Genomic DNA, 15,821 nt, shown 5'->3' on the forward strand with positions numbered 1-15,821 from the left:
TTGTTATTATAGTTGTTGGCGTTTACCATGGTTGGAATTTGGAAATAAAAACCGTTAGCTACAACAGGTGATGAAAGCATTCGCTTATTTGGTCTACTTATTCAAAGTTGTTAAATGGGCGATATACACTCCCACTTCCTTCCTCCTTTTAATTCATTCACTTTCACTCTCATCTTTTTCTCTTTATTCTTATTTTTGCACCGTCTTCACGCCAACTTTTTTCTTCGATAAATTTACCCAGCGATAAATTTTGAAACAAACACACAGGCGGCCATGACAGGAAGGGCGACTTTCATATATACACAGAGCTCAATGGATGAAGTAAAAGCGAGAGCCTACTACAATGCACTTCCAATAAACGTAGCGCATTTTTCAACGCATGTGATAAAAAAAAGAGGGAGAATGATTAAGTTACCTTCATAACTTGAATTATGCAGTAAAGTGCATTAGGTCATAATACTGAGCTCATTTTGCATCATTATCTGTCGTGTAGTACGCCAACGTTAATTAAACTTTTCAGGAGTGAAAAATACTAAATAGTTAGGGCTATGAATTGCTGCAGTCTGGCTAATGAAATCATGAAAGCGTAAAAATAGAAAAAAAAGAAAGTTCAAGTTTTCATTTTAGCATGAAGAACAATGACGCTAGGACAGCGATTAATTAGCTTTTCTATAGAGTACAATATTTCGGCTCTCTTTGAGTGAAACAAAAGCTGGCTCTAAGTGGCATTAGGCAGCTATTCAATGCTTTAAATATAAACGCACATGTATTCGTTTAAAATTTAAATACAGACTTACCTGAAACTGATAATGACAAAATGAATCGTTGAAGTAAGCCACACTAAACTTTGCGCTGCGCCACGACCGTCCACGAAAAACCTCAAGTTGGGGAAAGTTGGTATGCAATATGGCACATAAAAATTGCACGAAAATATATATAGCTCTGGACGAAGCGCGAACATGAATGGGTTTTCATTATAAAGCAAGTTATGAAATTTTGAGTCTCTGCAGGAAAGCTCCATCTTTCGCCAAGCACTGACGCTTCAGAAAAAAAAAATGACAGAAAACACTATTTAGGTGAAAAGTCATCTCTTTGAAGAGAAATAATTAGGATATGCAAAGATATTACGCAGATGCTCATCCGGTTTGCTACCCTACACATGTGACAGAATGATAAGTGGTTAAATAAAAAGAACGTAGCACGAAGAGACCCACTTGGCAGTAATGGGCACAGGGTAACCACATTTATTTATCCATCTTCTCCTTTATTTAATCCTCCTCCCCCACTGGGCTATGTAATGTCCTTCATAGGAGATAAAATGGTTCTCAACTCAAGTTATTGTGTTGTTTTGAAAATATTTATGTTGCTGTTTGCTTCAGATATTTGTTAATTGTGGTAAAAGTATGATAACAAGAGTTTCTATAGGCGGGTATTCTAATATTTCGCAATTTATTACTGCGCTGCTGTTTCATCATTCGGGCTTTCTTTCGCAGCTTGTCTGGTATTACTTTATAACACCAAAACATATGATTTTAAAATGTTCCTAAAACTCTTCTTTAAATATTGATTGTCTGACTGATTGATTGCTTGCTTGATTGATTGATTGATTGATTGATTGATTGATTGATTGATTGATTGATTGATTGATTGATTGATTGGTCTGCGCACTTCATCTCGGAAGAGAGAAATTACGTTGACACGATTATTCCGGCCACTGCAGGTCAATTATGAATAGCTTAGATGACGCACTTTAAAATTCATAAAAATTAACAGAGCATGCACGATGAAGGCGCGGTACCACTAAAGGCGCTGTTAAGGCTCAAAGCTTCTTTTTTTCTTCGACAGCGTTTTCTTTAGCACACACACACAAAAAAAAAAGGCCTGTTTACCGCAAACGTTTTTACGCTCCTGTGGCTTCAAGCAATGATCATCTTCCTTCCAGAGTGTCACGCGTATCCATTCAAAGCACACGGATGGGGTTGAACGACCGCTCCCCGAGGTGTCCCTTGCAGAAACACTTACTATCAATTTTACTTTACAATTAGGCGATCGCGTTCAATGGAGACTCTCTGCAGAAGACTTTTGAGGCTCGGTCAACGCCTTACAGTTCACTAAGGCAGCCCATTGCTATACCTTGAAGTAAACAGTGAAAGAGGTGCTCTATTGAAAGCTTTACGTTGCAGAACCGTAGCGATTTCCTCCAATAACACGTCACGCAGGACATCCTTGAAGCCCTCGTGCCTTTTACGAGCGCTGGCAGCTTCTTTGTCATCACTTCCTCCATATTGTCTTTCCATTTATTTTTCTTCCCACTACTGGCTCGCATTTGCGTTTCTCTCTTTCTCGCTCTTTAATTATTGCTGTCGATGTTTTTTTATGAAGGGAGAGAGAAAGAGGGGGGGGGGGGTGTAAGCGGACGAATAAGTGAAGACGTATTTGAAACGCGACTGTTAGGGTCGAGAATCTTGCAAGGGCCGCTGTAGAAAAAAAGAATTGATTGATTTGTGGGGTTTAACGTCCCAAAACCACCATATGAATATGAGAGACGCCGTAGTGGAGGGCTCCGGAAATTTCGACCACCTGGGGTTCTTTAACGTGCACCCAAATCTGAGCACACGGGCCTACAACATTTCCGCCTCCATCGGAAATGCAGCCGCCGCAGCCGGGATTCGAACCCGCGACCTGCGGGTCAGCAGCCGAGTACCTTAGCCACTAGACTACCACGGCGGGGCAGAAAAAAAAGAATTCCTTCGTATTTACAGTCAAAACAAATTTGGACCAGGGACCCTGTTACAGGAGAGGAATTCGCAACGAAGACAAAACAAAAGACGCTGAGACAGTACCTCACTCGCGTGGGTTCCGACGGATTTGTTTGTGCGGTGGGTTCTTGAGATCCTACAGCGGAATGTGTAGAAGCGCGGGTGCGCACGGCCATCGCGATTGTTCGGGCTATTGACTCAAGGCTCACTCAAGAAAAAAGAGAAAAAATAATGGCGAAACAAAGCAGTAAATGGTCAACCATCATCCATCTCTGTCGACACAACAAAACTCGTTCGCGAGATCTCGTTTTTCTGCGCTTTCGCCGCAAGACGACGTCGTGGTATAGCGCACGCTATGTGCCTCGCCTTTAAGGATTGGGAAAGGATGCGCAGGGAGAATTTAGGATTAGAATAGGAAGGAATGGAAGGGGAAATGCCGTAGAGGGAAGGAATCGTTTGTAGATGCTTGTAAAAAAAACGGTATTCAGAAAGAAAAGAAACTAGTTGAGGGCAGACATTGTTCGGAGAACTTGTGGGAGAAGGAAAGAGACGGGAAGAATTCTTCGGCTATGAAGAAAGAAAGTGGGAAAGTATGACGGAGAGAGAGAGAGACATACACACGTAGTAAGAGACAAAGAAGGAGCGATTGTTCCCGCACGCTGGGCGCCCTTGACGTATATTAGCAAGAAACAACAAAAATAAAAAATAGGACAAGGGCAGTGTGAAGGAAGGAAGAAGGAAGGAATCCAAGCATTAATCTCGCGCTTTTGTTATACGGATCTCTACAGCCACTCTGGGGACAATCACCCCGTGCCGGGATCGTTTGCACTGCCACCCTCTCCTTTGTCTCGTTGCCGTGCCCTGCTCAGTGTTCGCGAGATGCCCGTTCAATCGGTGAAGGAGTGAAGACGCCCCTCTCTGCAATGGCAGAACCTGATTCTTGGAAACGATCAAAACGAGAGTTGGCGGGAATGTGAGCCTCAAAATTGTCGGGACGTCGATCGCGAGGCCTGTACTCAAGGTCGGCTAATCGGTCCTAACAGGAAAGCCACTGACTGCCGGCTCCCGGCACAACCCTTGCCCTCCCTGAAACAAGGTTCGTGGAAACGACCCCCTCGCCCCCCTTCATCAATGCTATAACTATTTATTTTCTCTTGTTCTTACAGCGTCATGCCTTCCTCGTGTGCCGAAGGGCCGATACTTCATTCTGCCGTTCCTCAATCAGGCTAGGCAACTTACAACGACAACCGAAGATACTGGTGAATAGTTACCAATACACTAAAATAATGCACCGACAGAGAGAAGTCAACTTATGTCTCCTTAGGACCCCGGAGAGTCCAAGTTCAGTGAACCGGCGTTCACTAAGTGTCTCGTCGAACTATACTTTTGCTTATAAGTACGTTGTGCTTTGGCGGGATTAATCCGAAATTGACGCTCTTTTGATGGAACATCAGGAACTGAAAGTTGCACACGAGCACCCCCCCCCCCATACTAAACTTCTTGTCCCTATTTCCTCACCCCACAGTGCTGGGTAGCAAACCGGATGCCACTATCTGGTTAACCTCTCGGTCTTCCTTTTTCTCCAGCTTTTTCTCCCTCTCTTGTTGAGCTAAGTAATTTAACAAAGTTTTTGATTACATACAAAGAAACTGCCGTAACCAGCTTTCCGTTCACTACGGAAGGATGCCAACAAAGCTGCTGTGATTCCGCTAAAACGTTTTTTTTTTTTTTTTTACAGCAAAGTGGTATGTAGCTAGGTTCCGCCTTAGTGTTTCCATAAACAAAAGGTGTGAGAACACTAATTTCCAGCGAACGTTCATAGCCCGTCTTCTTGCGTTCTTTTGTAAGGTTTCCGTGGCCAACCGCAGCAGCGCTGTGCACGCAGGCAAGCTTGCTAAAGCAAGCAACCACCACTGATGGCCAGCTGCATCTGCAGACCTCTAAAACTATCACTTATATTATTCGTTGCTGTTGAAAGAAGATACGTCGTCTTGAGCAAACATTACTCCCCAAGATAATTGAATAATCAAATATTTTGATTGCAACAAACACATTTCGAGAAGAGTCACACGTGAGTTACCGCAGATATACACGCGATAAACTAAACAATAACATGGGCTGTTGACTTAATTAAGTGCATAGAAGAGGCTTGTCTAAACTTATCCTCTATATTTTTTCTAGGTATTACTTCGCTCAGGCACCACAACCAAAACTGAACAGTTGCGTAGCCTGGGCTTTTATAGTGAGATGTGTTTGCGGAAGTCGACACTCGAAAAAGAAGATAGTCTGCAGCAACTGGTTCTTGTTCGACAATCTGAAGAAAGTAAAAAGAAAAAAATCTGAGGCGTTGGCGAACAGGTCCGAAACTGCTGTCCCAACAGCTTTACGAACAACAGCACTTGACTCTCGAAAGAACGTCGTTTCAGATAAAAACTGGCAATCTTCTGTGCACAATGTAACCCCAAGTAACGGATTTGTATTGTTATTCGGGAACCAACACCATCGACGCTCATAAGACACCAACAGCTTAATCATCATAATTGACGCATGATTTGATTGATATTTGATTGATTGATATGTGGGGTTCAATGTCCCAAAACCACCATATGATTATGAGAGACGCCGTAGTGGAGGGCTCCGTAAATTTTGACCGCCTAAAGTTCTTTAACGTGCACCCAAATCTGGGCACACGGGCCTACAACATTTCCGCCTCCATCAGAAATGCAGCCGCCGCATTCGGGATTCGAACGCGCGACCTGCGGGTCAGCAGCCGAGTACCTTAGCCACTAGACCACCGCGGCGGGGCATCATAATTGACGCAGAGGTCTTAAATAGGGCTCTAGGAAAGTGAGAAAGAAAATAGATGAATATCAGGAGAGAGACAACGAAACAGAAAGGATATACATGTATGCAGACCAGGAGTTGTCCCTCTCATCTGAATTCGCCGAAACGTGGCGTATGAATATAGAGTTTGCCGGCCCCGGCGAGATACGATGACGCACCGCGACCGATGCATGAACCAGAGAGGATCTCTCAACCACTTCGGCGGAGTCTCTCGCCTAAACGAGGTTCGTCCAAGATTGAGCGAGAAATCGTATACGACCAAGCAAACGATGCATACGACGACGATCACAATCGTCGGGGTGAGCTCGCTTCCATCCGCATACTCTCTTTGACCGAGGGGCTCTTTCCGGAGAGTTCCTGGAAGCATTGATTATACAAGTGGCTGTTGACTTGGCTACGCAATCAGAAAACAACAATATACGATGTGCAAAGAGTGGAGCAGCGAAACAAACGAAGGAAAGGAATGGAGGAACATTTAACAGGATCCGGTTTCACTAATCCCGGAATGCCATTGAGGGTGGAAAAAAAGTACAAAAAAGCGACCTATACTAAAATGAAATGCATTCTTAAAAATCCATTTCTCAAACGGAGGTTGATGAGAATGCTTACTCGACCACCACGTGGAACTACGCTTGGACTGGCCGACGTCGTAGCCTGGGGTGGCGGCGCATTGTTTGAATGCCGAATGAAATATCGAACGTCAGGACAATTTTCTGCGTTAGCCGGCACCGCGATGCGTCGTGCGAAGGAAACTGAACTCTAATAGTGCTCATAGATACGATATAGCTTGGCGAGCATTATGGAGCACCCTGCGCACGCAACGAAATGCGGAGTGGGCAATACAGCATCTGTATATAGACCAAAACCACACCAAACCATCTGAAACATGAACCGATCAAGGTGTGCGTACTTTTACGTCCGAGGCTTTCTTCTGGTACGGACGCAGAGCCTAGCAGTAGTGCATTTTTTTTTATTCTTTTGTGGCTAGTAGTGTTTTTCTGCCAGGGTTTTCCCAGAGAGGAAGTCATCACGGTAATTATATAGTAAACAAAATGAAGGGCCTTTTAAGTGCGCTCAGTTTCTGGCATTTAAAGCCCTTCGTCTAACAAGCATCTACCTCTCCAAACGAAGAAATAAGGTCGAAAGCGTGATAATAGTCCCATCGTATTCCTGCATAAACACTCGGCGAAATTTACTTCTGTGAAGCTTTCTTCCTTCCAAAGCTGTGCCGCATCTGGCCCATTAAACTTTCACAGCAGCTTCTCCGCGCTTAGCAGCCCAGCGTTGCGCTCGGCTCTTACATTAAGTAAGCGACGGCTGTCGCCAAAAGCCCCATCAGGAACTAACGCCTTTCGCGGATCCTCTTAGGACGTGGTGTGCGCTGAAGAAAGAGAGAATGCACGTTTTAGTTTGTCCTGCCAGGTAACCGAGGCTCACGCTCATACCATTATGCCGTGAGAACCCGGTAACCCGACGAAGCTCTAGGTCACTGTAATGCGCCGCTAAACCTCCCTGCACCTTTTTTCCCTCTACAGGTATTTGCCTGAAAGGACGTGTCTGTGTGTTCGATGCCAATGAGAGGAAAAAAAAGGCGCTTACTACTGACGCACTCGCTTCACAATCAGAGCAACACCTCACGTGAGCCCGGAGTACTTCAGGAAGCCACAGGCCCGATTACACAGTTTGAAATCCTGCTGTGGGAGCTTGACTCTGCTGCGTGTGCCGCGTAGGCCTGGTGCTCTGTCTTCTGCTGTTTTTTTATTACCTTATGGGTCGATCACAGAAAACTATCATCATCTCAACGGACATGTGCCACATAAATCTGATGCATCCCATTACTTTCCACTGGCCCACTAAAATTTGAGAAGCCTACTGTTACTCGACAAATCGGGGCGAAGGGACGGCAGGAAGTGGAATATTCCGAGTACGTACTTACGATGAGAAAACACTTAAGAATTAGAAAGGCAGCAGAGGCTGCGAGAAGACCTCAAGGCCCACGCCAAAAACGACATGCTTGGTTTCAGAGCGAGTTTCTTTCTCTAGAGTCTGGGCAGCCGCGTGATGTCTGTCATTGCTTGTGCTTTAACTCGAAGCACTCTGCGCTGAGAAACAATGCCCAGACAGCATAGCATCACCTAGCGAAAACCCAGAAGCAACCTAAAGCAGACATAACGTATGGGTGAATCCAAAACATTCCAGAAGTAACCAGACTCATCCAATTTTAATGTTTTATGTGTTGCGTGACTTGGTGCAGGCTTTGGCATTTTTGAATCGGCTGTTTCTAAAATGACCTTCGTGAACATTTTCCCCATTCGTTGATGTTCAATTGGCTTAAGAGCGTTGTACCCCCAAGGGGGGTCAGGCTACCCTAACGCTTTCTTCCTTTTCTTTTCTCTCTGGAAGACAGGCACAGCACGCACGTACACATGTGGTCATCATTGAATACACTCGTGGCCATCGTGAAACTCTAAGCAATTTGGCGGCCCGCACACACAACCCCTCACCTCGTAATTTTTCATGGCGTGTCACTGATGTCACCACAGCAGTTGTCTTGTGTGATATTTGGGGCTATCTTAAACGTTTATGTAAAGGTTTCTTGCACTAGCAGCATTAACTCGAAGGCCGTACTTGCAATGAACATATCCAACACTTGGTGAAGCTTCATCTTAGATGAAAACGCAAGCCAGGTGAAAAAAGCCATCATAAAAAGGAATGTGAAAATGCCAAAATTAAGGGCTTTTTCGGCCACCCGTCACATATTGTCGGCCTCTATCACTGTGACAGCCAGCTGGGTGGGAGGTAGAAATTTGAAAACCCCTCACCCCCTCCCCCGGAATTTTTCAACTTCGCATGTGTGTATGTACACAAACGAGCATACACAAAAAGTATTCACCCTTACTCTTCTCCTCCACCCTCTCATAAAAAAATCCTGTTTTAGCCCTGTCCTGCACTCTAACGCCAGCCTTCTCTTTAATCAAATCTTCTTAGACACTTGCTGACAGCCGTTTCTTTTGTTCAAAGAAAAGCAAGAGAAGTAAGAAAAACAATTTTCGCAGCATTAACACACCCAGATACTTTCAGCTACTATACACCAAGTGCCTTTCCAGAAAGACGCATCATTTTGCTACAAGCACTCAGTGCAACGAGGTTTGGCTTTCAGGATCTCCTGATTGCACTAACCTAAACTGACAACGTCATTTTTCATGCCGCAAGTCAATGGTGACTGCTGAACCCACTCCATTTTAATCAGACTCCTCCTATGTCATTGACCAGTGCCATCCATGTTCTTAACAAGCAATATACTGAAATTGTATTAGTGGGGAAACCAAGTTGACCAATTTTTTGTTTAAAAAAGCTGACGATCAATAAGAACTATAACATTCAATTAGCGCTAGTTAGACGGGACTCAGTTGACGGATGACTCATGATGGAATGATGGCGCGGATTGCGATCAGCGGTATCCATGTCGATATTGCGATGGGGCACTGTCTGAGCCGTTCTTTCTTGCTAGGTTAATATGCGTTGACAACGCGGTTACCTATACAGTAACCACAGAGTTATAACACTATACGTATACTGCGGATATGGTTTCACAGAGTGTGCTTACAACGTATGGTATTAACCTACATCAACTACTGTCCCCCTCATGTTTCCATCTAAATAATGTCTTCCTTTAAGGTCTCCATGCGTATGCGGCAGTGTTCTGACACGTTAGTACATTCTACTGTAACTTTTCTTGCACTTACACTGTTGAGTGCATTCAGTCGCATTGGGGGACTACCTTTCTCGTTTTGCTTATCGTCTAGCTGCCTTCTGAATGCATACTTCAACAATGTCCAACAATGTCCTAATTTATCGTTAATCGAAAATCTAGCAGCAATGTAACTACACTAATTGAATTACTTTTCTTGTGATGAGTAATATTGTAAATTACTTCAGACGAGTAATGTCGAGAAAATTATTCATTACTTTCAAGTTACTTTTCACAGAAGTTTATTAGCATGTCCGCCTTTCTCAAGGCATAATAATGAGACCAGAAGAGAAGAAAAACCAAATATTGACAAAGTCAAGTTAATTAAAGTCAGTCCTGAAGTTAGAGCAGGGGGCTGGGGCGGGGCGGGGGGAGGCGGTGCTCTAGAATGCCGCTTCATCCCTTGAAATCTGGATAGTAGGGGTTGTTTTGCCATAGAAAAATAATAAAACAGACGTTCTTAAAACCTTCTACAAGTGTAGCCCCGTCTCTTCCTACCGAAAAACATTCCTGGCTGCGGGCATGATCCGAGTGGGAAACCTCACGCGTAAGAGCAAAGGTAGGCCCGCACGAAAGCCAAGTAGCATTCAAACTTTCCAGCCTTGAATAACATTTCTTGAAGAACATTTTCTTAAGTAACTGCAAAGTGATTTCATTAACTTCGGCCAGTTGTACTCTGTAATGTAACTTGATTATAAGTGAACAATCAGAGCAGTGTACGTAGTGATCGAACCTATTTACTTTCTAGGAGTCATTCTGGTATCTCTGACTTATTGTAACAAAATTTATCAGTGACAATAACTCCTCAATTACTTCATTATGACCGAGAAATAGTCATATATCTGGTGTAAAACTCGCCCCAGTCATAGTTTTCGTTGGAAGAGAGCAAAAATTTACAAAAAAAAAGATTTATATATAAACTACACTGCCGATTAGCTTGGAATAACCGAAAAATAAAAATTAAAAAAACAGGAGAATGAGCACTCAGTGGCTCACGCTTCTCGAAAGAAGATTTGTAACAATGCCAAATGTATCAACGACAATGTAACAAGCGAAGATTCGGACTTCTCCTTCTAAATGTGATTGACTTAACGCTTTATTCTATGTCTTAATTTATTTATCAACAATCGCTCAACTGCCCCAGTGCCATGAAGTAAGGGCACCTAATAGATTTTCAACAAATGCAGAGGGAAAAACTAGAAAGCAATAAAGGTTCTGCTTCACGAGACTACTTCTAGATATGCCGTTAATCTTTCCAGTGCATGCTTTTCCTCATTTTTCGAGTCTTCTTCCACGGTATAAAAGACTATACGTCTAACATTTAGGCTTTGACATTGCTGTATTTTTTGCGGGCAAGAACAAATAACGATCTAAAAATTTACCGTTATATCAGGTAGAAAAGAAAGAATAAAAGAAAATGATAGGCAATAGAAATGCATGGGCGTTAAACAGCTTGCATCAGGTTTACTACATTACACGAGAAAAGGGAACGGGAGAAAAATAAAAGAGAAAATACGGCAATAGAGTGCCACTAATACGCGCGCACACAAAGCAGCGCTCACTGGGCATAGCCCGACGCTGGTTTACTGCGACTGTTACAGAGTACTATCAGCATCAAATGAAACCCGAACAGCGATAAGCCTTAGTGATGGTATTTTATTTATTATTTATTTATTTATTTAATATACCTCAAAGGCCACCCAACAGGGGGCTTTACATGAGGGTGTGGGCAAACAATATAGGGTTAATAAAACAATGATTCCATGGCATTTTTAAATCTATCCGTGTTGCTATGATGGATGACACTTGGAGGAAGATCGTTCCAGTCCCTGGCTGCTTGAGCGAAGAAGGAGTGATGGTGGGCTGTGGTACATGCAGGAGGTGGGTACACGGCCTTGTGGTGGCTTGTGCGGGCTGAAGTACGATGAGCTGATTGAATGGGACAGTTGTAATGAAACGTATGATACATTTTGTGATACAAGGATAGTCTGGAAACCTTACGGCGTAGGTCAAGGTTAGGTAGATCTGCTATTCTTTTAAGGGTAGTAACACTGGTATGATACGAGTAATCTGAGTAGATGAATCTAACTGCTCGGTTTTGAATTAGTTCGATGGACTTACTTAGGTTAATTTGGAATGGGTCCCAAATGGCGGATGCGTACTCTAGTTTTGGGCGAATTAGTGTTTTGTAGGCTAGTAATTTGACTGATGGAGGGGCAAGATGCAAGTTACGACGAAGGTAACCGAGAGCTCTGTTAGCATTGTTAACTATTTTACTTACGTGAAAAGACCAGTTTAGATTCTGTGAAATGTTAACACCGAGATATTTAATGGAACTTAGGGAAGAAACTATGGAGCCATTAATATTATAGTTAGTGGTGGGTAAGTTTTGGCGTCTGTGAAATGAAATAAGTGCAGTTTTATTAGTATTTAATACCATGAGCCATTTGCGACACCACTCGTCCAGCTTTAGTAGGTCCTGCTGGAGAGTAATTGTATCTGAAACGTTAGTAATAGGTCGGTAGATTACACAGTCGTCGGCAAAGAGGCGGATGTTAGATGAAATGTTATCGGGTAAATCATTGATGTAAATTAAGAAGAGGAGGGGTCCTAGAACTGTACCTTGTGGCACACCGGAGATTACGTTGGAAAGGGAAGAGGGCGTATCGTTAGCTTCAACAAATTGCTGACGGTTAGTGAGGAAGTCCTGAATCCAATTGTAGACAAGTTGGTTAAGGCTTAATTGGGAGAGTTTTAGTAGTAGGCGGTTGTGGGGAACTTTGTCAAAGGCTTTCTCAAAGTCAATAAAAAGGGCGTCAACTGGTATGTTAAGGTCTACACTAGCGCTTAAGTCATGGATGAATAGTGCAAGCTGAGTATCGCATGAGAGTCCCCTTTAGAATCCATGTTGGTTAGGGTGAAAAAGTTTAACTGAGGTAAGGAAGTTAGCGATTTGTGAATGAATTATATGTTCCATTATTTTTGAACAGACGCTGGTTAAGGAAATTGGCCGGTAACTAGATGAACCAGGCTTAGGAACCGGAACGATCTTACCCACTTTCCAGTCGTGAGGAACGATGCCGGATGAGAGTGATTGCTGAAAAATATAGGAAAGAATGACACTGGTGATTTCTTTGGTGTTTTTGAGCACCTTAGCATTTATACCATCGATGCCGCAGGATGATGTAAGTTTTAACGACTCGATAATTTTCTGGATGCCCTGAGGTGAAAAAATGACGTCCGGCATGGTAGGGTAGTTGTGGGGGGAGACATCAGGGAGGTTTTCAATCGGTTCTCTGGTGAAAACGGAAGAAAAGGTATGGTTTAGTTCTTCTGCTACTGCATTATGCGCGATAGGCTGTCCAGTTGGATCCATTATTGATATGCATTTGTTTTCGTTTCGCGGGTTAATCACTCTCCAAAATTGTTTTGGGTTAGTGCGGAGTAAGTTGGGCAAGGTGGTATTATTAAACAGCCGCTTCGCTTTATCGATGGCAGAGCAGAATAGTTTCGTGGTAGTCTGGTATTTTTGCCACGCCACAGGATTGTTGCTGTTTTTTGCGGCGCGAAATTGTCGTTTCTTTTTGTTTTTGAGCCTCTTGAGTTCAGGATTAAACCAGCGGGATGTGCTACGTTCACCAATCGTAATTGTTGGAATGTAAGTACTAATAAGCTCATGCATTTTAGATTTAAACATTAACCAATTTTCAGTGACAGATCGTTTGTTAAAATCTTTAACTACAAACTGACAGAATTTTGTTAGTTCTTTATTGAAATTATTATAATCACCCTTATCGTATAAGGTAAGCTTTTTCCTTGTTTTGTCTGGGCGCTTCAGCCTACATTGGAACGTGCCATGAATGACCTTATGGTCGCTGATTTCGTCGAGGTACGAAAGCGAAGTGATTCTATCAGGATGGGTTGTTAGTACTAGATCAAGTATATTGGCTGAGTGTTTGGATTGCCTCGTTGCTGCATTAACAATTTGAGTTAAAGCGAATGTTAAACATGTATCGACGAAGTTGCTTTCAATGTTTTATAGTGCACGCTGTCTATATAGTGCACGCTGTCTACTTATCACTACGAACAGACACGCATATATGCACACAGCTCCCCAACAGGATGCGCGCGCCTGTCAATCCTGATAACTGGACGGCACGCACTACGCTATCGCAAAAGCTTGTCGGTGCTCGGGTTTCATTTGACGCTGATAGTACAGTTGAGTATGGGTGTCCTGTATTAATATCCCTGTCATACTGGAAGTGTTAATGTCCTTTGGTTCAAATGTCATTTGGAACAACGAATGTCATTCTATCCGCGGTTGTGCTACACAGGAAAAAAAATAGCGTCATTTGTTCATGATATTCATGTCAATATACCAGAAAAAACAATGGCCGCGAAGTTGAGTAAGCTACATGTAGAGTGATGTAAAAGGGAAGTTATTTATTTCTAAAGACATTCCAGAAGTCGCTTCGCTCGATAAATAGGTATAGAAATAGTATATCACAGAATATATGACCACCATAAGCCAAGACGACCCTCTTAGCCAGTAGCCAAAGCCGATGGAATGAACACGAGCACCACGACATGCGCGGCGTGACGAGAGAAATAAAAAAAAAACAGTTTAAAAAACGTGCGGCATCTATTTAGGTCATAGAGTTTCCTAAAATTAACTAGAGGAGACACTGGCGCTACGATCGTTCAGTGAACATTGTAATTATGGGTATGAAATTGATTTGCCAATTTTTCATGATTCACGATGGTGAACGCACTTGTGGTATCGTTGATTGCTTTGCATTGGTTTTGTTTTGAAGGAAAGAACAAACCATTTCTCACTTCGTGATCCGATTTGAAGTGGTAAGCCTAAAAGAATAAGGTGGTGAAGCGTAACTGTCGAACATTTGTCGATTGCTGTTTCGCCGCAAAGCAGCTTCAAGCGCCGCGAAGCCAGAACAAACGTAAAGTACAGAGACTAGGCAAATTCATGTTATACCCATGATTCCTACGCTCACTCAAGCGCCATGTGTTGCAGCTCCCGTAGACATTAGCGCAAGAGTTCCCTCTAGTGTACATTCAGGAAACTCTATGATTTACGTTTTCTCGATTACGAAGTATCCGCACCCGTGGTGTAGTTTGCGGTGCGAACGCAAAATTGAAATCCCAGAGCGTCCCTCGTATGTTCGCTTTAAAACATGGTCTCGCATTCGTCCATGCGGGCAAACAGCCTGAAACAGAACTGCGGTAGCCTTATGATTGTAAACATCTCCATCTGGGTTCGTTGCGCTCGTGCAGCTGATGATACAGCTGCATATACATGCATATACGGGCACAGATTTGCCCGCATGTTTACATCATGGCTGACAGCGCCGGAACCCAGACGGCCCTGGAGTGGAGAGTACAGACTTTTTACGACAGTAGTCCTTACTCATGTCCTCGATAAAATGACATATGCCTTGAAAAACGCAACATTAATGGCGGGTTTCCACGAATGTGGGTCAAATTGACGTTGCCGAATGCCACCCGTTAAGTTGTCTTTGGAGTAGAGAGTATGCATTTGGTTCGACTGTGACGACGATCTTGTTTCTCGAACTGATTCGATTGCTCAATACATTTGGTTCTAATGACACTATATATCACTGTGTAGCAGCCGCATAATACCACTAGATGCGAATGCTATTGCATTCGATTGACATTAAAACTTCCACTGTGACAGACGTGCTCGGCTGCTGACCCGCAGGTTGCGGGATCAAATCGCGGCTGCGGCGGCTGCATTTCCGATGGAGGCGCAAATGTTGTAGGCCCATGTGCTGAGATTTGGGTGCATGTTAAAGAACCCCAGTGGTTTTGGGACGTTAAACCCCATATATCCATCAATCAATCTACTGTGACAGACGTATAAGTCGAATGCAGTCTATAAAGTTAGTGAAGGCTTGAAAGAATCGGCTTTAGAGCTATGAGCGCTATTTGAGCTGATGGGGTGGCCTCAGGCTAAGCAATGTGTTTATCACGTTCATCAATGACCTCAACAATGCCGTTATACGGCTAACCAAGCCAAACAATTGAGAAGCTAGCTACAGGTATAAACGTACACATTTGGGTACTCTATCGCAAGTGCCCACCTACGCAAACGTAGATGTAACTCCAAGCAAAACACTTTACTGCAGGAAGATCACTGGTTTATGGCCATAGCAACATATTCTGATATCAGCTGTAGTGACATTCTGATGGCCATAACATATCCTGACTGGGCGTTTTTCTGCAAACCTTGGAACGGGAACCAGCTACCGACAATTGTGACAGTTTACAATGTGTAACTTAGCCTAATCTAACCACAGTGTCTATCCTATATCAAAACGTTTCCACAGAAGCTGAGTAAATAAGCGTGTTCGGCAAACAAGAATAGAGAGCTACATCAAAAAATTTGGCGCCGTATCTGCATGTTTCACTGCAAATATCAAAAAGCGATA

The sequence above is a fragment of the Rhipicephalus microplus genome, chromosome 1 (assembly GCF_043290135.1).
Source record: "Rhipicephalus microplus isolate Deutch F79 chromosome 1, USDA_Rmic, whole genome shotgun sequence".
In the NCBI taxonomy this organism is placed as follows: Eukaryota; Metazoa; Arthropoda; class Arachnida; order Ixodida; family Ixodidae; genus Rhipicephalus; species Rhipicephalus microplus.